The 21892-nt window shown below is 43.4% G+C and overlaps 1 long non-coding RNA gene across 1 annotated transcript; it reads right to left on the reverse strand.

The window, feature by feature from the left end:
- Positions 1-21393: 21393 nt before the first annotated feature.
- Positions 21394-21758, reverse strand: LOC128403909 (uncharacterized). Its single transcript, XR_008328021.1, has 2 exons — positions 21725-21758; positions 21394-21644 (listed from the first exon to the last, which is right to left on the reverse strand). It is a non-coding gene; the product is annotated as an uncharacterized LOC128403909 (long non-coding RNA).
- Positions 21759-21892: the final 134 nt, after the last annotated feature.

The following is a 21892-nucleotide window of genomic DNA, read 5'->3' on the forward strand; positions in this document are numbered from 1 at the left end:
TTATTGCTACAGAAAAGAAAAAGATTGTAACATTTTAAAGTAAAGTTTAGTTAATTTAAAAATTTAAGTTTAGTTAAGTGGTAGTTTATTTAATGAATAAAAATAATGCCCTTTATGACTATGAGTTTGTATTCAAAAGTCGTTTGCCTTTAAAAACCTCTCTGGGTGCATATCCAATTTAAATGTGCTACATGTGTCTATGTATTCTTCCGCAATTCTCAGTTCACCTGTGGATATTTGAAGCACCATCATCTATCATTTTTGTATTTGTGCATTAAAAGACTAGGCTGCCACACTACACAGGAAACACGAACAAGAGATTAAATCCCATCTGCTACCACCGATTCTTTTTTAAAAAGAGGGAGGGGATCTGCCAGGCATTTGTTAGAAAACAAGACTTTAAAAAGAAACCCACTTTGGATAAATCTTAGTATACTTCCTCAGTTAACTGGCGTCCCTCTGAACCAGCTGGCATTAATTAATGTACTATTCCGTATTTGCTTATTAATAAAGATTACAGTGGTACCTCGGGTTAAGAACTTAATTCGTTCTGGAGGTCCGTTCTTAACCTGAAACTGTTCTTAACCTGAGGTACCACTTTAGCTAATGGGCCTCCCGCTGCTGCCATGCCGCCAGAGCACGATTTCAGTTCTCATCCTGAAGCAAAGTTCTTAACCCGAGGTACTTTTTCTGGGTTAGCTGAGTCTGTAACCTGAAGCGTCTGTAACCTGAGGTACCACTTTATAGTGCTTTGTGAATGCCAGCCATTTTGCATGAATTAAAGAATATATGATGAGGTTTTAATGAATACATGTACAGGGTACCTCGGGTTACAGATGCTTCAGGTTACAGACACTTCAGGTTACAAACTCCACTAACCCAGAAATAGTACCTCGGGTTAAGAACTTTGCTTCAGGATGAGAACAGAAATTGTGTGGCAGCAGCAGGAGGCCCCATTAGCTAAAGTGCTACCTCAGGTTAAGAACAGTTTCAGGTTAAGAACGGACCTCCAGAACGAATTAAATTCTTAACCCGAGGTACCACTGTACACAGTTAAGTTTAAGAATGCTGGAGAAGGAATTGGGGGCCCAAGGCTTTGGAGGAACTTTAACCATGCCCAGGTTTGTGGAGGGGTGCTGGTGAGATTTCACTAGTACCATTGATGCCCCAGGCAGGAATACCATTTGCATGGACCAGTGGTCTACTCAGCAGCTCTCTCTTTTTAGAATATTTTATTGATTTTATAATAAAATGGCATTGATCAACTTCCAACAAAACCTGCAGAGCGTTACATGCATAAATTAGAAAGAAAATATAGAAGGGACATTGTCAAAACTGAATCTACCCCTCTTTTTCTGAGCAGTGAACTGCCCACAACTGCCATCACATGCAAAGTTATCTCACCTCATCTAGTCCACAACCCTACATGGACTTATGGTGTCACTATTTGCAATATTAGGGCTTTTCCAGACTGGTGGTTTTTGTGGGCGTGCTGTGCAACAAAAAGAATGCACGAGTGCTGGATTTATGCGGGAGCGCCTGCAAATCATTCCATTTTATTAGTTGTTCTGTGATACTGCTGCAGTGTTACTGGGGTCTAGAGAGGCAACAACAGCAGGACAAAAAGAAAAGCAACCCCAGAATATGTATGTTCTGAAAAGTTACAGGATTTCAGGAGGAAATTATAGGACATGCACTGATTGGAAATAAAGCCACATGCCTGCCCCAAGACTTTTGCAGGTGCCAGCGTTATTGAAAGCAGAATCATGTATAACCACCCTGACAAATCATCCTGAATCCACAATGAAAAGCACCTTGCTCAGTTGCATAGCTGTCAACTTACAGATTTGAAAATAAGGGACCAGCAGACCTCCGGAGGCGGCGCCATCAGCAATGGCGGAATCCCTCTAATCTGGAGGGACAGAGCTCCATAGAAATCGGGTCTTGCCGCTGCGGCGAAGCGGGGACCCTTCTGAAAATCACAGGCGGTGAAGCCTGTGAGCGTGGGACTCGGCGGGCACCTTTAGCGGCCCCCCCCAAACTGCAAAGGAGCCCAGTAACGAGCTCCGGAGCGCGACGGGGCTGTTTGGCGCGGTGCGGAGAGTCGACTGCTTCTTCTATGGAGTGAAGCCGCACAGCTGCTGCCGGAGAGCGCCGACCTTTTTCCTGTGACAATTCGGCTATTAAACGACTACCCGTGAGTAGGACAAGCTTAAAATTGGGATTAAAGGGGAGAGAGTATTGAATTTGGTACCGAAGCGGGAAGGTGTAAACAGGAAGTCCGCCTTTCGCTTTTTGTAAACAGATCAAAGCAAAGACTGTTTTAACTAAATACCTTCAAAATTGCTTTGGAAAAGACTCAAATCTTAACAACAAGAAGGAAAATTCCCTCCCTGAGTTGCAGGAGAGGGGAGGGAGAAGGGGAAGTGAGTTTTGCCTGCAAAAATAGGAGAGAAAAGGAATAAAGACCACCGCTTGATGCCTGGGAACGGACTGCCAAGGGACAAATAGAACTGCTGTACTGTGAACTGTGCTGTTTAAAGATAATGCAACATTTTGACAGTTAGCTTTGTAAGAGAGTCCTGACTTGAAACTGTTGCTTTTCTTGCAAAAGGGGGTTAAGTGAAAGTTGGAAAAGTTACTTTATTGTTACAAGTTTGGACTGTTGCTGTGTCCCCCTAGAGGAACTTTGAAACTGTTACAACTGACTTGGGAATTTTCCACTCTAAACTGGCCAGGGGAATTTCCCACTGCAAAACAAGTTTCAACCGTGGGATTGACCTTGATCCTTAGATAAAGTGTTATGGCAAACCTGACTCAAGAGAAAACAACAAGACGAACTAGGCAGCAGCAGCGTAGACCATCAGCATCTGGCCCTTCTGCACCCATTGGGGAAGATCCATCCCAGGCTGGGTCTAAAGGAATGGATGAGGGTTTAACTTCAGCCTTGGACAAAATATTTGAATCTTTGGAAAATCTAAATAAACAAGTTGCTGAAGCATCAAGTAAAATTGATCAGAACACTTCAAGCATTAATAATTTGGGACAGAAGGTGAGTACCAACACAGAATCTATTGAAAAACTGCTGCAGGAATCTGCTTCGACTCGAAAGATAGCCGAGGAAGCAAAGGAAAAAGTTTTGGCTATTGAGGAAAAATTACCGCCGATATCTAGGCAGCTTGAGGACCATAAGTCAGTGTTGTCTATGACTGAACTGAAAGAAAAGCAGACAAATCTAAGGATCAGGGCTGTACCTGAACTTGAGAAAGACAATCTGAGTGATTTTCTTACGCAGGAATTTGCAGGCTTTTGGAACCTGGATTTGGAGAAGTTAGATTTCAAGATAGTGAGTGCTTTTAGACTTGGAAGAGGGGGGAGAAAGAACAGGGTGAGAGACTGTTTGATTACCCTCCGATCAAAAGAGGAGAGAGACAGAATACTGAGCCTGCACTTCCAGACGACCTTGGAAATAAACGACACAAGAGTGGAGATTTTCAAGGACATCCCGAAATATCTTTTGGACCTTAGGTCCAATTATGGAGATTTAGTGGCCCTGCTGAGAGGAAGTAGAATCATCTTTAGGTAGGAATTCCCCCAAGGCCTATCCTTTACCTTCAGAGGGAGAAAGTATAAAATAAGATCAGTGGAAGACAAAGAAAAATTTCTGAGAGAACACGCAGAAAACCTGCAAAAAGAAGCTGAAGAAGAGCTGAGAGCTCTGAAACTAGGATTACAGGATATCGTACCACCACCTTCGGGATTGGACAAGTTAGAGAAAGTGATACCACCGTCAGAAAAAGAACAATTATTAGGAGCAGTTGGAGGAAAGTAAAGTAACACACTATGTCTCTGCAACTATTAAGCTGCAGAGTGGTTTTAATTCCCCTGAGAAAAGGAAAAAAGTTTTTCATATACTGAAAAAGGAACAATTGGACTTAATTTGCTTACAGGAAACACATGTGATAAGACTACACAGGAAAATACTGATTAATAAAAGACTGGGCCAAGAGTTTATTTCATCAGACAAGGTCAAGAAGAGAGGAGTGGTGATCTATGCAAAAGAGAGCCTATCACCGAAATTTGTTTTTAAAGATGAACAAGGAAGATATGTGGCAATTGAAATTCAAACACAAGGAGAAAAGTTACTGGTAATAGGAGTCTATGCACCAAACGAGGGGAAATCTGAATTTTTTAAGAAGTTGCATGAGACATTGTTGGACTATATGGATTACAACATGATTATGATGGGAGACATGAACGGAGTGGTATCTACAAACATGGACAAGTCGCAGAGACAGGTAATTACAAACGATGGTAGACTACCGAAAACCTTTTTTGAGATGACGGACAATATGGACCTGATTGATATTTGGAGAATAAAGAATCCCTTGGGCAGAGAGGGAACATTCTTTTCTGAAGCCCAAACGACATGGACAAGAATTGACCAAATTTGGATATCTAGAGGCCTGGCACCTAAGACTCGAAAAGTGGAAATTTGCCCTAAAATTTGCTCCGACCATAATGCTGTGAAGATGGAGATGAGAGTAACACCAACCGGTTCCTTTAGATGGAGGATGAATGACACCTTGTTTAGAGATCAAGAGGTCACCAAGAAGGCCCAAAAAACCTTGAGAGATTATTTTGAGATAAATTTGAATACTACCATGGAAAAAAGAGTAATCTGGGACGCAAGTAAAGCAGTTATGAGGGGGTTTCTGATTCAACAGAATGCAATAAAGAAGAGAACTCAAAAAGACAAAATCTTGGAAAAAATAAAAGAGGGAGAGAAGAAACTGAGAGCGAAACCAAAGTCACAAGAGATTCTGAGAGATATAAAGTTATACCAAGTACAATACATGAAGATGGTGAATCAGGAAATTGAATGGAAAATTAAACAAATGAGACAAAGGACATTTGAATCAGCTAATAAATGTGGAAAATTACTAGCTTGGCAAATGAAAAAAAGACAAAAGCTTAATACCATTACAAACTTGGAAGTGGAAGGAAAGAACATCCAGAATCCAGCGGAAATTAGAAAATGCTTCCAGAAGTATTTTAAACAGTTATATACACAAGAGCCACAGAAAGAATTCGATATAGACCAATTCCTTAAAAAAAATGGACTACAAAAAACCTCTCAAGAAAATAAACTAATGCTAAATTACAAAATAACAGAACACGAGGTGGAAGGTGCCATCCAGAATATGCAGTTGGGCAAATCTCCAGGGCCGGACGGTTTAACCACAAAATATTACAGAGTTTTGAAAGATTGGTTAGTTCAACCACTAGAAGAGGTTTGCAATGAAATTTTGGAGGGGGAAAAAGTGCCGGAGTCGTGGAAGGAAGCCTACATTACACTTATACCAAAAACTGAGTCTGAAAAGACACAACTTAAGAACTACCGCCCCATATCCCTGCTTAATGTGGATTACAAAATATTTGCTGATATTTTGGCTAAAAGACTAAAAAAAGTACTAGTGGAAGAGATACATAAGGACCAAGCTGGCTTTCTCCCAGGTAGACACTTATCTGACAATACGAGGAATATCATTAATATTTTGGAGAAATTGCAAGTGAACATTAATACTAAAGCAGTTTTAATCTTTGTGGACGCGGAGAAAGCCTTTGATAACATTTCTTGGGGTTTTATGAAGAAAAACCTTCAGGGGATGGGGGTTGGACAAGGGTTTGAAAATGGTATAAGTGCAATTTATTCAGAACAAAAGGCTAAACTAATAGTTAACAATGTGGTATCAGAGGAATTTAAGATAGAGCAAGGTACACGACAAGGCTGCCCAATTTCCCCGCTGCTTTTTATTTCGGTCCTGGAGGTTCTGCTAAATATGATTAGAAGGGACCGTATGATTAAAGGTATACAGGTCGGAGCCAAACAGTACAAATTGATCGACTACATGGAGATGGCTGAAATGACTGGCAGAATCCGTGACCAGGGAGAAGATTTGATTGAACAGGACTGGAAAAAGCTTAAGGACTATTTACAGAAATATTGTAAAATCTTGGAGTGTTAATATGTTGTGGGAAGTGAAAGTGACAGGGTTTGTATGACTTGGTTAAAGGTAAATTAAAAGAAGAATGTTAAAAAGGAGAAGGGGTTATGAACAGAACATTATTATGTCATTAGTATATAAGATGAGATATGGATTAAAACAAATGGAAAATCGGGACATAATAATTAGAAGAATGTAAAATTAAGTATGGTTTAATAAGGGTTTGAATTTGCTGAATTGGATTAGAATAAAGAGGAACACAAAAAAGGGGGATGCGAGGAGGTCAAGACAGAGGGGTATGGAACTCCATAATTTTAAGAATAAGGGTTTTTTTTTCTTTATTTTTCTTTTTTCTTCTTTTTTTTTTTGCTATATAATTTTGTTTTTCTGTTGTACTTGTTTTTCATGTGAACTTTATGTATGGAAAGGACACATTTTGAAATGATGAATTCTTTGTTTTGTAAAATCTTAATAAAAATTTATTAAAAAAAAAAAAAAACAGTACAAATTGAAAGCTTTTGCAGATGACTTAGTATTGACGTTACAGGAGCCAGAACCCAGTACCAACAGAGTATTAGAACTGATTCATGAATTTGGTCAAGTGGCGGGATTTAAGCTGAACAAGTCAAAAACTAAAGTTTTGGAGAAAAATCTAACACCATTAGAGAAAGAGAGGTTTCAGAAGGAGACAGGTTTAATATTAGTGAAGAAAGTAAAATACCTGGGGGTATATATGACTGCTAAGAGTTTAAATCTATTTAAAGACAATTATGAGAAATGCTGGTCAGAAGTGAAAAAAGATTTAGAAATTTGGTCAAATTTGAAGCTTTCCTTGTTGGGTCGAATTGCTGCTATAAAGATGAATGTATTGCCAAGAATGTTATTTTTGTTTCAATCATTGCAAGTTTTGGACAAGATGGACTGTTTCAAGAAGTGGCAAAGAGACATTTCTAGATTTGTCTGGCAGGGCAAGAAACCTAGAATAAAATATTAACTGATGCAAAGGAAAGAGGTGGATTTGCCCTGCCAGACCTCAAACTTTATTATGAATCAGCAGCATTCTGCTGGCTGAAAGAATGGCTGCTTCTTGAAAACACAGACATTTTGGACTTAGAAGGTTTTAATAATGTTTTTGGGGGGCATGCATATTTATGGTACGACTGGGAAGTAAGTAACTGGGAAGTAAGAAATTGAAATTTAATACAGTATATGAAACTGAAGATTTTTCTTTCTTTTTTGTCTTTGTATCTTTTTAATCTGTTTTATCTACTGTTTTTGCATTTTGTATTCTGTATTTTTATCTTTTGTATCTTTTTTTTCCTAAATTTTATGTTTCTTCTTCTTTCTTTTTCTATTATGTAAAACTTCAATAAATATTTATTTTTAAAAAAAAAATAAGGGGCCGGCAGCCTTGAAAATAAGGGACCAGCAGCCAAAATAAGGGACCTGCAGCCTCACCTCTTCCAGGCACTCCAGTCTTCCTGTCCTCCTGCAGTCTGGTCAAACTCATGCTGGTAGCTTCGAGAACACTGTCCAACCAACTTTGTAGCCAGAGGTTCAACTGAATAGAATCTGATTCACATGCACCACAAAGCCTATGCAGCCTCAACTTGAAGGTAGCTCCCTGGCTTGGCTTTGCACTGCAAAATTTGCAGCAGCACGTGCAACAAAATGGTATCCAGCATTCAAAAAACCCCTCAGCTTGCATTAACTAGCCACACACAAGGCATGCAAGCTCCACCCCCCAGTCGTTCTTAGACTTCTTATTGGGTGAGCAACACAGCCAAGCAACACAGTTGGAGCCTCCCTCCTCCCTGGCCGGCAGGGAGGGAGGGAGGGAGAGGAGCTGCTTCCTTTGAAATTTAAGGGACATCATTTAAGGGACATTTAAGGGACCTCTATCAATAAAGGACAGCAGCGGGACATGGCGCTGGAATAAGGGACCGTCCCTTCAAATAAGGGACACTTGACAGCTATGCTCGGTTGGTTACAGTGTGGTGCTGATAATGTCAAAGTTGCAGATTTGATCTCTGTAAGGGACAGCAGTCCAGTTTATTGTGCCCCCTCACTTTTGCCCCCCTTCTCGAGGCTCTGTGATGAAACCTCTTTTCCTTCTGCAAGGGCGATACATTGCCTGCTTCCAGGGGCCTCTGAATGTAAGGTGGGCCTAGAATGGAGAGAATCGTCTACATGGAGGACAGAGAAGGGTGCTTTGTATGTGGAGAAACTGGCCTACTGTACAGGGGCAACATTTGCTTGTTTGTTGCTCCACCCACTTTTGCTTGTCTCTGGCCCCACCCACCACTGGCACATGGCCCTCAGAAGGCTATCCAGAAGGGAATGTGGCCCCCAGGCTACAAAAACACCCCCCCTGCCTGGACTAGGAGAAGAAGCAGCGTGGAGAAGCTGAAGAGGAGGGAAGAAGGGAAGAGACTGGAGAGTGGAGGCTCTGAGAGACTGAAAAGTCCTGTGACAGAAACTGTTATTAAACTGGCGACAGTTAACCGACATTATTCGTTGAGTCATCAAACCTCCAGTTGCCAGGGAACTAGCAGGAGTTTCAAGTTGGGTCATTGCAAAGTGTTGTTTAATTTTCCCATTAATTGTTATATAACTGTTCCTGAACTGGCTTGCAGCTTTTAACTTTTACAAGGTAAAGAAATACTGTTTTATTAGACTCCCGAGCGACTGGAGGGGTAGATTGCTAATTTATCTCTTCAGGGATTCCCCTACACACCTGTCTTTTGTAGCCCTGAATCCCCAAAAGTCCAATTCTCCCCTCAAAATAATGTCTATTTCCCACAGGGTCTCCTAACTCTTACAACCATACCTCAACAATATATCCAACAGGTTGTAGGACAGCACCCTTGGCCCCAAATTTCTAGTGCCTGATTTTGACTGAAGAGGAAAGTAATTTCCCTGCATTTTCAGCTCTGAACTTTAACATTTGCTTGGACAGTTGGTTATTCTGTACCTGCGGCCATTTCTGTGCCAACAAAATATTCAAGATGCCAACTTTTGTTCTGATGGAAAGAGTAGTCCAAAAGTAATCTTAAAAGGTAATATTAAAAAGAGGTTTGGGGTTTTTGGAATGCTGCTACTATCACCACTGAGAATGCTCAACATCTACCTATTTCTATTGCTTTTAAATGGTGTTTCATATGTTGTACACCAGTATCTTTAATGATATGGCAGTATATTAAATGCTTCTATAAATGAACAAACTTACTCCACGGGCCAATGGGAAGGCAAGTTGCAGTCCAAATGCAACAGGTTGGGAACGGCAGGGAGATTCAGCCATGTGCGAAATCTTTGCCTCTCTTACGCACATTAAATATATATATAAGAGAAGTCATTTTTAAAGTCTGTCCAATACTGCTCTTCTCCCTCTTTCATTACACTGGGCCTTACGCTGCTGCTTTTCAGGGAGGCAGGTATACACACTATACCATTAAAACACATTTTCCCCATCAAAGAATTCTGGACCCCGTAATTAGTTAAGGATTGGTGAGAATTTTAACTCTCTGCTGATTATTCTTTGGGGGGGGGGGCGTGTTTTCAATCTGGTTTAAAAGGTGTAGTGTGTACACAGCTTGAAGCTGAATGTTAGGAGATTTAGGACCGACAAGAGAAGTACAGTACTTTGTCATACAGTGCATAATTGAAACTACGGAATTTGCTTCCACGGGAGGCAGTGATAGCTTGGACAGCTTGAAAAGGAAATTAGACAAAGTCACAGAGAACAAGGCTATCACTGGAAGGGTCGTAGCTCAGGGGCACAGCATCCACGTTGCATGCAGAAGGTCCCGGGTTCAATTCTCGGCTTCTCTAGGTAGAGCTGGGAGAGACTCCCTGCCTGAAACCCTGGAGAGAAGCTGCCAGTCTGTGTGGGGAACACCAAGCTTGATGGACTAGTGATCTGACAGTTTCCTATGTTCCTGCGCATGAATGTCAGACGCAGATCAAAACTTTCTCCACAGGCCTTACTTGTCTCTGTGCTCCTTCAGTTGTGAAAAACATTTGGTCACAAGCTTTGCAAGATATTTTGGGTTTTGTTTATTTGGGAGAGACTTCTTGCAAAACAAATCAAAAACCTATCTTTTTAGAGAACAGAACTATCCAAAATGTTTTTTGTGGGGAGCAGATTTTTGGCACACCAGAAAGGCAATCATCTCATTTTATAATTACCAACAACGCCCAAGAGTTCTCAGTATATCAATAGGACGCATGTATATTTATAAACCGAATAGAGGTGTTTATTAGGGGACTCTTTTTTCTGTTTAAAAAAAAGGAGGAAAAAGAGGAGAAGGCTTATTCAGGAAGAAAAGCACACACAAGTTGCCAAGCAACATGGACAAACTATTTATAAAACTCCACTCCACTTTTTTTAATTAAAAAAAGATGAGGCTAAAATTTCCAGGCATGTGTGGGCTTTGAAGAGAGATGACAAGTGCTCCTTAATTACTATTCCAAGGTGAAAATAAAAAAAAAACATATAGCAGCAGTAAGAAGTAAGAAAAAAGGATTGTGCTGACATACCGGAATGCCTTCAGTTTCCAGAATGAGGCTGGGAACATGTCGGGCAGAGAGTGCGACACGGATCGCTTCCCTGATTTGTTTCACCAAATCTGGGCTGAACTCTTGGTTGGTGGCCATCTCTAGTAAAAGGATCACCCTTTCTTCGCCATCTTTGTTGTACAGTGGTACCTTGGCTTAAGAACTTAATTCGTTCTGGAGGTCTGTTCTTAACCTGAAACTGTTCTTAACCTGAAGCACCACTTTAGCTAATGAGGCCTCCCGCTGCCGCCGCGCCGCTGGAGCACAATTTCTGTTCTCATCCTGAAGCAAAGTTCTTAACCCGAGGTACTATTTCTGGGTTGTTGTTTAGTCGTTTAGTTGTGTCCGACTCTTCGTGACCCCCTGGACCAGAGCACGCCAGGCACTCCTGTCTTCCACTGCCTCCCGCAGTTTGGTCAAACTCATGCTGGTAGCTTCGAGAACACTGTCCAACCATCTCGTCCTCTGTCGTCCCCTTCTCCTTGTGCCCTCCATCTTTCCCAACATCAGGGTATTTTCCAGGGAGTCTTCTCTTCTCATGAGGTGGCCAAAGTATTGGAGCCTCAGCTTCAGGATCTGTCCTTCCAGGGAGCACTCAGGGCCAGACCATATTCTGGGTTAGCGGAGTCTGTAACCTGAAGCATCTGTAACCCGAGCTACCACTGTACTGAGGGACGCAGAGGCTGTCCGAAACCTCCTCAAAAGCTTCCACTGAAGAGACAAAGGAAATGTTGGCTTAGACTTATTCGTGCCCCCACCCCAAGGCAGGGAACAGTAAACATGTGCCCATTATCAAGCCAGGCCATGGCTTGCAGGGGCAGCTGGCACTCTGTAAGCCTGGTAGGGCAGAAGGCAGAGAGCCCAACACTAGATGGCGCCAGAGCCAATGGCAGGCACAGCCAGCTTGGTCTAGTTTTGTCCCCATTTTCCTCCGTACAGAGGAAACGGATGGTCTCAGCACTCTTAACTAACTGCAGTTCCCAGGATTCTTTGGGGGAAGAAGCCCTGACTGTTTAAAGCGGGATAGTACCACTTTAAATGTATAGTGCGGATGAGGCTTTTATATTCTTAATTGGTGTGGAGCAGAGAGTATGGTTAGGCCTGAAGAGATAATAAATAATAATAATAATGATAAACTTTTATTTGTATCCCGCCCTCCCCGGCCAAGGCCCGGCTCAGGGCGGCTAACATCAAATATTAATTATTGTTTGATTTAATTATTGTTTGATTTTATATCACCTCTTAAAAACAAGTCAGGATAAAATAAAAATCTGAATTAGATGGCTTTCCGCAGGATTTGGGTTATGCTCATCCCACTGAAAAGTCTGATTAGACCTGAAGAGATCCCACTCAGACTTAAAGATTACTAGGTGGCCACTCACTATCTCTCAGCCTAAGTTACCTCACAAGTTTGTTAAGAGGAGAAAATATTGTGGGACAAAGGGAGAAAGGAAATCATGTATGAGCTCCTTGGAGGAAAACGTTGATTATTTTATGAAACAAGACTAAAATAAGATGTATCCACAGTAAGAAGTAATTCCAGTCACTTAAGCTGTGGTTCCCAGCTTAGACCCCAACTACTTATGCAAACCACACAATGAACTTGACTGGTTGGGCAGAATACAAATATAATTTGCTGGTCATATGAAATCCAGTCGTAGAACACAGGGCATTTACCGTATTGGCCTGAATATAAGCCACACTTTCCCCCCAAATTCCGAACATGAAAAGTTAAAGAGCGGCTTATATTCGCGACCTTATACAGTATGCAGCCAGGAGCGCAGGGCAAACAGCACCAGGAGCGCGACGAAGCAGTGCCTGCCCCGCGCATAGTTCCCTGTCCTCTCCCCCAAGACTGGGAAGGGAGAGAGGGAGGGAGGGGAAAGGCTGCCAGCAACACAGCGCCCCCCCCCCCCGCCCAGTATGCAGCCAGGAGCAGTAAGGAAGAAAGCAGTATTTGGGTATTTTTTCTTTCTTTCTTTTCACCCCTCTAATTTTAAAGGTGCAGCTTATATTCGGGTGCAGCTTATATTCGCACCAATTCGTGCTTAATATTATTTTTAAGTGGTTTACATAAAATGCTGCCTTTATTAATAATAGCAATAAAGGCAGACTTTAAAAACAGAATCAGATTCATAAAGTAAATTATAAAGCAACTAAATGCCGGGGGCCCACTAGGGGGCGCATAGGAAGATGGCTGACAATAACATCTCTCCGACCCACAGGAGGTAATTTGGAGGCTATGATGGGAGTAAATTAGCTTCCCTAACCCACTCAGGAGGGTGAGTGGGACTGCCTTGCCTGCTGTGCCCAATACCACCCCCGAATTTTTGAGGGGGATGGGGGCATTAGGCATAAAACCCTCCTGTGGGATCTCGGCACTCCTGGACGCTGTCTCTGACCTGCGCCACTAGCTGCAAGAACTTCAAAGGAAACAATTTGGCACGAAGGAATGCACATACTTCATGAAATGAGGAGGAGTGAGTGAAGACTGCAACAGAAGAGGTCTCTGGAAAAGCAAGATTTAAATTATGAGAAGATACGTCAAGATACAGTATGGCAAATGACTGATGGGGGAGGGGGGGAAACGTTTTTGTTTTTTTTTTACTAAGTGATTAACTCCAAGAATCCCTCCCTTCAAGAGTCAAAAGCCAGAAATGAGGTTTTAAGGACTTAAGCTGTGAATCTAAGGCTGTGTGGAGATAAACTTTCGAACCAACGCATGTTTTTAGAAGACTGTGGAATGTATGAGGGCTTTGTTTCTGACGCAGTTAAAAATGTCGTCGACGCCATCTTGGGAAGCTCTGTCGGAGGAATAAGCCTGGGAGGAGGAAGAGAGTGTGTTTACATCGTGGGAGAGACCCCTCAAAGAGGCTTTAGGTACGACAGAGCTATAAATTTACGAGGGAAAAAGTGATCTTATCTCCGAAGGTGACGATTTATGGGAACCAACTGGAATGGAGGATTTACGACGGGAAATCTACGCAGGAGTATTATCGGTGTTTATCGGCTTAAGACCATCAGAAGAGACCATAAAGGACAAAGAGAAAATATTTGATTAAGAGTGATGTGGAAACAGCAAGATATGAATATATGTTTGGACTGTTTGAACATCTATTTGGACTTATTTGGACTGATTTGGACATTAATGCAGAAGGAATGATTAGATCAGAATTCTTCCTCGGATCTGGAAGTATGGGAACCCCCAACAAAATTTAAAAAATTCGGCTCTGTAATTTGGAATTTATGTGATGTGATTTGATTTGATTGGCCAGTTAATAAAATTTATATATATATATATATATATATATATATATATATATATATATATATATATAAAGCAACTAAATGCCAAGCCATACAAGCAGGAATTGGAAGTAGGAGCTTCTTTGATGCTTAACCTGCTTCCTCTTAAAGAATCTCAGAGTATCTCAGATGAGATTCCCACTGGGCAGCTGAATAGCTTTAGAGGTTGAAAGAGGCATTACTGGAATCCACATCCCATCAGCATAGCAAGTGATTGTGATAGGAAACTGATATTATCTTTTCTCAGTTGCCATTTCTCCTAATCACCTCCCCTCTCCAAAGAAAAGGAGGGGGAGCCACACAGAGAGACCATTCCAAGAAAATAAAGGGGGGGATGATGTTGAAGGAGAAAGGAAGGATGTTAAAGTTCAGCTGCTGCCCACATTGGAGGACCAGGCCTGCAGCCAAACAGTCCTATGGTTCACTCAACTGCTGATTTTTCTGCCCTCCCTCTTGCCTTGCCTTCGTTACTGCAGACCCTCCACTGACTTCACGGACCAGGCTGGCAACCTCCTTTGTGCTCACGCAAGAGTTATGATGGTGAAGCACCCTCAAAGGAATCCATTGACAGGGCATCACCAGAGACAACCAGGCACCTGTGGGCGCTGGGACTCTTGCAAAGAGCAAACTGTCTTGGGACTGGGCACGCCAGATGGTTCGAGGCAACCCTCGAAATGAGGATTTGCTACACAAACTCCACGTTTGCTGAAAAAGATGTCAACCACAACACGTCTCTGCGTTTTCATTCCATGTGGTTTAAAAGAAAAAAAATGTGGTTCATAAAAGGACTCAGTGTTGCTGAATGGTGGCTGCTACCCATTGAGACTGGTAGAGCAGAAACAGAGACATCACCTTGCCAACAAAGGTCCGTATAGTTAAAGCTATGGTTTTCCCAGTAGTGATGTATGAAAGTGAGAGCTGGACCATAAAGAAGGCTGATCGCCGAAGAATTGATGCTTTTGAATTATGGTGCGGGAGGAGACACTTGAGAGTCCCATGGTCTGCAAGAAGATCAAACCTCTCCATTCTGAAGGAAATCAGCCCTGAGTGCTCACTGGAAGGACAGATCCTGAAGCTGAGACTCCAATACTTTGGCCACCTCATGAGAAGAGAAGACTCCCTGGAAAAGACCCTGGTGTTGGGAAAGATGGAGGGCACAAGGAGATGGGGACGACAGAGAACGAGATGGTGGGACAGTGTTTTCGAAGCTACCAGCATGAGTTTGACCAAACTGCAGGAGGCAGTGGAAGACAGGAGTGCCTGGTGTGCTCTGGTCCATGGGGTCACAAAGAGTCGGACACGACTAAACGACTAAACAACAAGGGCAGAAGCAGGGAGACTAACAGCAGGTGGCGCCAGAGGCAATGGCAGGCAAAGGCAACTAGTTCTAGATTTGTCCCCGCCTTCCTTCTCCTCCCTGCTGACTTTTCCACAGGCAACACTGAGCCCAAGGAGGAGGCAGCTGTCAGGCAGTGCCAGCCCTCTGAACTGAATGTAGCTAAGAAAGCAGGCAGGTGGGGGCGCTGAAAGCAGACTAGCCTAGTGGGGCAGTGCCCCATTCACCGTAATGGAGCAAGCCTCCTTTGATGTTGTTAAGAGCCTCTTTTGGGAGTGTCAACTAAAGGGACAACATAAGGCTATTTAATTTTGGACCTTAAAACCACGAGCATTTGGACCAGATTTTTCCTATTCCTGTCCGCCAGGCTCTCTGAGCAACAGTCAGGTTGGTTTCCTGAAGCAGAACAAATGAAGAACTAGTTTTATTCAACGGTAATTTGTTGTGGTGTTTAATCCTCATTTTATCTTTCAATGTGACCTCAACATATTTGTATGTTGTTACTGTGACCTGCCCTGGGATCATTTTATAAAGAAGAGCAGGGTGTAAACTTCACAATAAATTACTAAGCCTCTCTCGTCTACCAAAAACACGAGTTTTCTTAAGCAATTTTTCAAATTATCCTGTGCAGCACAGTGGCTTTCAAACCCAGTTCCGGGAGGCTTTGGAAACGTATCTCAGGTGTTCCTTCGTGAGATAATCTACAATGGCATCCCCAGGTAAAAGGCTTAGGTAGCAAATGATGAGAAAGAATGTCTGTCTAAGATATTAACGAGCCTTCCCCAACCTGGCTGGGGCTGATGAGAGTTCGGAGCCTGCTTTAGATGCCAAAGCAACTTGCTTGGCATTGGATTGGGTACCATGCAACTTGACTTGGGGGAGAAGGAGGTATTTGCTGTTTTGCCTTGGGCACCAGTATGGGCCAGCCCTGGATCAAAGGAAAGGTTGTGCCACCTGACGAAGACCACAGGATGCTGAAACAGAAGAGAGGGGGAGAAAAGAGTGGGGGGAAGTTTCTGAAATTTCCTGGCCCAGCCTCAGAAACGTCAGCCAGCCAGCAGAGCAAGACTGACACTGTGCCACCATATTCCCAGCCAACAAGTGCACAGCATGCCATTCTGCTATCTGCCACTAAGCATTCCTCACATATGGTCACGCCAAAGTGATGGGCATACCTGCAGCCAAGCATGACAATGCCTCCTGTCTTGGGGTTGATCTTGCAATAGTCGCCATGAGCCCAGACACCTGTCCAGAAAAACCCACATGGAGGGCAACCAGGTCAATTATCAACAATCCAGGTCCGGATGGCACACAAATCTGTTTTCACATTCACAAGAACAGTGGAAATTGATGGAACAGATTTTTCAAAAACCCACAATACAGTACAGTGGTACCTCGGGTTAATTCGTTCTGGAGGTCCGTTCTTAACCTGAAACTGTCCTTAACCTAAGGTACCGCTTTAGCTAATGGGGCCTCCTGCTCCTGGCGTGATTTCTGTTCTCATCCTGAAACAAAGTTCTTAACCTGAGGGTTAGCAGAGTCTGTAACCTGAAGCGTCTGTAACCTGAAGTGTCTGTAACCTGAGGTACCACTGTACAATGTTTTGGGTATAGCGTATGTATAGGGCAGTATATAAAATCAATTTTAAAAATGTTTACAAGAACACAGAAAACTAGAAGAGTTGTAGGGGAATTCAGGGATTCAAGTCACTCTCCTTTTAACTTATTATGTTTACTGAATAACCCAGTGGTTCTCAAACCTTTTTCTCTGGACCACACTTTCAGAATATTTGCTCAGGCCACACTGAATTTTTTATTGATAAGAATACATACATTGGACACAAAAAGAAGCAACTCCTAACAGTGCTTGATTTATAACATAGAACACAGCTACTTTGTAATATGATCATGGGACATCCAGAAAGTAAAAAACAATGCAGCTGCATAAGAACAGAAGTCATTCCCAAAATATAATTATAAACGAGCCTCTTACATATGTACCTTAAGTCTGTATACAACCTCAATGAGAGGCGAGAGCTTGCTTTTGCCAGGTAATCTCCTTAGTTTTAGGTCTAATTTAAGACAGACAAACTCTCATCTCCTCATCAACACAAATAAGCCTTTGTATTTTCTGATCTTTCACATCTGTCAAGAGCTGAAAATCCCTGTTCCTGCCACACCCTTTGAGAACCACTGGAATAACCTTTCAGACCAGGGGTCAGGAACCTTTGGCCCTCCATACGTTCATGAAATCATAAGAGCTGGGGGAGATGGCAGGCTTGGGGGAGCCATCTCAAGTGCTCTCCCAGGCCACCCACCATCGAACAGGACCCAGGGGTGTGGTATCGCACCAGGGAGCCCCAAAACAGGCCGCCTGAAGGGATAGAAAGTCCACCCCAACTCCTGGAACAAACAAGGAGACGGACGAAGAGGTTTGTCAAACCCGGGTCTAGGGAGGCTACTGCCACAGACTGAACCACCACCCCACCCCGTCCAAATTCAATCGTTCTGCAATTCGTGCTGCCTTGTTTTGTTTTACTTAGTTCGGTTTGGTCCTCTTCTATAGGAAAAAAAATAAAATTTGAGGGGTTTGTTTTGGTGGGCGAGCACAGAGGAGGATGAAAATGGGGGCGCCCACAGAGGAGCCCCATCCCAAGAAGGTTTTCTCCAAGGACCTGTATCTTTATTTAGGTTTTTTCCCTTGGGGTGTGTTATGTACTGAGTTGAATAGGATCCAAACTGCAGCAGTCTGATTGGTCCTAGAACAATAGGATCCAAAATGCAGCAGTCTGATTGGTCCTAGAACAATGCAGCAGTGTGATTGGTTGGCAGGAACCACCCAATCATGCTCCAGATAGAAGTGAATCCACAACCTGATTGGCTTACAGTAGAATTCCGGAATTAGCCAATCATGTGCAGCCCATTGTGTAAATAATGTATATAAAGCAGATGCTTTGAGGGGACATTCATTCATTCCTCCTCACCACTATGAGCTGAATAAAGAGCATGAAATCACTTTGCGACTCTGAGTATATTTCAGGGTGGTTGGGGGCAAACCCCTCCTTCTTCTTCTAACTGTATCTCCCCCGTTTCTTTCTGGTCTCCTTTCACTGTCATATTGGGGTTACCTCCCCCTCCCTTTATTTTTACCTCTGCCACCGCCAGTGCCTGAATCGCCCACCCCCAGGGCCCCCACCACACCGGGGAAACAAGAGAAAGCCAGGCTGGTTGTGTTGCGAAATAAATCAAAACTCCAAGCCAGGGAAAAATACACTCCAACTGGCTGAACAATACCTTCAAATTTTTGTCACTAATATATAATATATAATTTATACATTATATTAATATATACGTACTAATATAATATATAATATATACATTATACTAATATATACGTACTAATATAATATATATAATGTGTAGTATATAATAATGATATATTAGACGTGCTCTATATAATATATAGGCAGAGGGCGCTCTGTTCTCGCAGCCGCCGACGCCAATGCCACCTCGCTCATGATTTCCAGCGCCGGGGACTCGGAGGCACGTGGCCTCTGGCGGCGGGCGAGGAGCAAGCTCGCCGTGTGCACAGAGGAGCGCCACTCTTCACTTTCGCGTCTCTATAGTGCGCACCTTCTCCTTCCCGCTCCGCGTAAACATAAACAGGACCAGTTCCGTTCCAGAGCGGAAGTGACGATGAGAGGAGGCGGAAGCCTCCCAATCATGAGGATTTTTGTTGTCGTTCTAGCTGTTTAAATCCCTAATAGACCCAGCCGGGGGGAGAACAGTCTCTGAGGAAGGCGACGGCGCGAAACGTGAAGGCCGGGACTCTCGCAGAAGAAAGGGGCGCGGAAGGCTACATACCCCCCTCACGAAATCAGCTCTATGGTATTAGCCGTGGCGCAGGTGATGACGTATTTCCGCTGCGCCTTGACCGAACCAACATGGCGGCGGCCTTGCGTGGCTGGTGGCCGCGGAGCTGCTTCGCTTTCTTCTAAGTATCTGCGGGAAGGAACCCGCTTCCCTCACTTCGCTCCGCCGAGCGGCCCCTGCAGTGAAATAGTAAATCCTCAGTAGATACTTTAAGCGAAATTTGATATGGACACCCAGTTAAGTGCAACAGCACCCAGTTTGTATTCACTGTTCAAATCTCTCTTCTAACTGTTGCTATTGTGTTTTTAGCTGCTCGTTCAGTTTGCTCATACCCAGAAGTAGCTTGTCTGTATTGTTTTATTTGGATTATTTTGCTTGCATTGCACCGTGAGGGTGGACTGGACGTGTATTAAATAAAGAAATAAATATCTGCATCTTCAAAGGTACCAGGTATATATACCAGAGTCTCAATCTGGTAGTTTTAATCTATCCTATAGTTTCTGACATGGCACATCAGAGGTTGTCATGTTTCAGCAACGTCCACACGACCCACAGCTCCGTCGGGTTCAATTTGTGTATAATCATCAGTTCTTCGAACAGGCAGGGATCAAAGGGCCTGGATTTCAAAGGTCTTAAAGCCTGGGTGGTGCATCGAGATGATCCGCATTTTGGCCAAGCACATTCCAACAAAGACATCGTCAGTTGGTGAAGGGCCATTAGAATATTGTTCTCTATATGATCCCAAAAACTCTTTTAGGCATTTTCTCCTATCTCAGATGTTACAGTAAAATGGGCCTCTCTCTGGAATGTCTGACTTAGGCGGGTAAAAGATAAGAGCAAAGTTGAATGGGTGTTATTGTAACCCCAGACAGCGGGAGGCTGAAAACGAGGAGACAAACTGGAAAGGAGGAGACAAAATGAAAAGGAGGAGGGCAACACAAGAAACAAAGCCCCATCTTATTGCTATTAGTGTAAATCACATGTTTTGCATGTGAACATGTGTCTATGCTTCTAAGGGGTATAAAAGTGGGCGCGCACCCTTACTGAGGTGTGCAGGTTGCGAGCTTATCGCCCTGTACCTTTGTTCTGCATATACGCACTTCAAATAAAATCCTGCAAGGACGTTTTGCTGCTTTGTGTGAATCTGTGCTCCAGGGACCCAATAGCAGATATGGAAAAGGTCCAACATTGGGGACAGCTGAGTGTCCTGCAGTCAGTTGCAGCTGCTGCACCATCAGCCATGACATGACAAAGCCCCCGCCACCAGCATTGTGTGGATAGAAGGATGCCAGATACAATGACTGGGATAAAATTCTTAGTGTTGGTGTCCCTGATTGGCCAGGCTTTGCTGATGACATCCCCAGCAAAAAGATCTTTGTCAGGGTCCAAGATGCTCAAGGAACTCTACAATGCTGCACGTGTTCACAAATATGTCATTGTCACCCTTCAACACAAAGCGGGTGTGGGGGAGTCCTCTGCCACCCAATGAAGGAAATGCCGCTCCTTCCGAGAACGGAAGCAACCATCCCTCTGGGAAAGGCTGAGAACGGAGGGCAGCCAGGCAGCACCACAAGTAACAAAAGAAAACGGCTGGCAGGCAGAAATCCAACAGGTCCACGTCGGGAAAGGCTCTCGGCTTGCCCTGCAACCCCTTTCCCCAGGAAAGTGGGCCCTTCACGGACCCCCTTGGGGAAACGCAATAGGCACTTTCGGGGATGCCTCCAGGCCAGGATCACCACAACAACGATGGAGTCTGCCCACGCGGCGCTCTGGCTGCAGCAGCCTCAGGGTTGGGGCGGGGTATCCCCATCAGTTCAGCTTATTGCCTATAGCCAAGGCCTTCTTCCCAATGGGCACTTCACACAAAGCAAGACATTCTTCTAGAATCACACAATGTAAATAAAATCACACAGCATAAAAATTTGAAAGTACTGTACAGTGCATTCCTTCTCCCAAATGCTCTGGGGCTCTAACCCAAATGCAGAGGGTGTCTTAAGGGGAAGGGAGAGGAAGATGATCATATTGCACCCTTCTGCTAATCATCTTGATGCGGGAGGCTGAAAGGGAAATGGTTGAGAGAGATGCGGGGTAGAGGTAACTCCCTACAGCAGTGGGGATTGATGGGAGTTGTAGTACAAAACATCTGGAGGGCACCAGCTTGACAAAAGCTGCCGTACAGTATAGGGGCTGTGTTCGATTCTGGAAGTGGAGAGCAAAAGCCAAAGAGTACTGGCCAGTCTCTGTAGACCAATAAAAATAAAATTCAAGGGAAGCGTAGATTTTCTGTTGCAAAATAAACAATGCGAATCACATAAACATTCCTAGTTAACATTTATTATAAACACCAGGTGGGCTGTAGAGACTTTTCACAAACTGCAGAATACATGAGAGGCAGGGTGCAGTAGGAGAGGTAAGTCAACAGAAGCTTTATCACAACTATGACAAGTGCTATTCAGTTTTCTTCTGAGCTTCTCTGAAACCATGAGGTCTAAAAACTTGCTTTGTGATAAATGGAACTAATAATCCAGGTTGGTGAATAGAACATATTTCACCAAACCAAAAATACTCTATTAAACTTGCTAGCTAGATGTCCAGAGTAGTCCCAAAAGTTACAGTGATACGATTTGCTGGTGTGGGAAATGCACTAGACGCTGAAGACAAAATTGTTGAGCTATTGTTTGCAGGCTTTGGGGTGACAATTATCAGGCACAAATACAGAACAAAGAGCGCACATGCATTTACACCCACATACGTAGGCTTTTGGGTGTCCATATTTGCAGGTTTCAAACTTTCCACACACTGAGACAGGAGGA

Source organism: Podarcis raffonei, chromosome 16, assembly GCF_027172205.1.
Source record: "Podarcis raffonei isolate rPodRaf1 chromosome 16, rPodRaf1.pri, whole genome shotgun sequence".
Taxonomy (NCBI): Eukaryota; Metazoa; Chordata; class Lepidosauria; order Squamata; family Lacertidae; genus Podarcis; species Podarcis raffonei.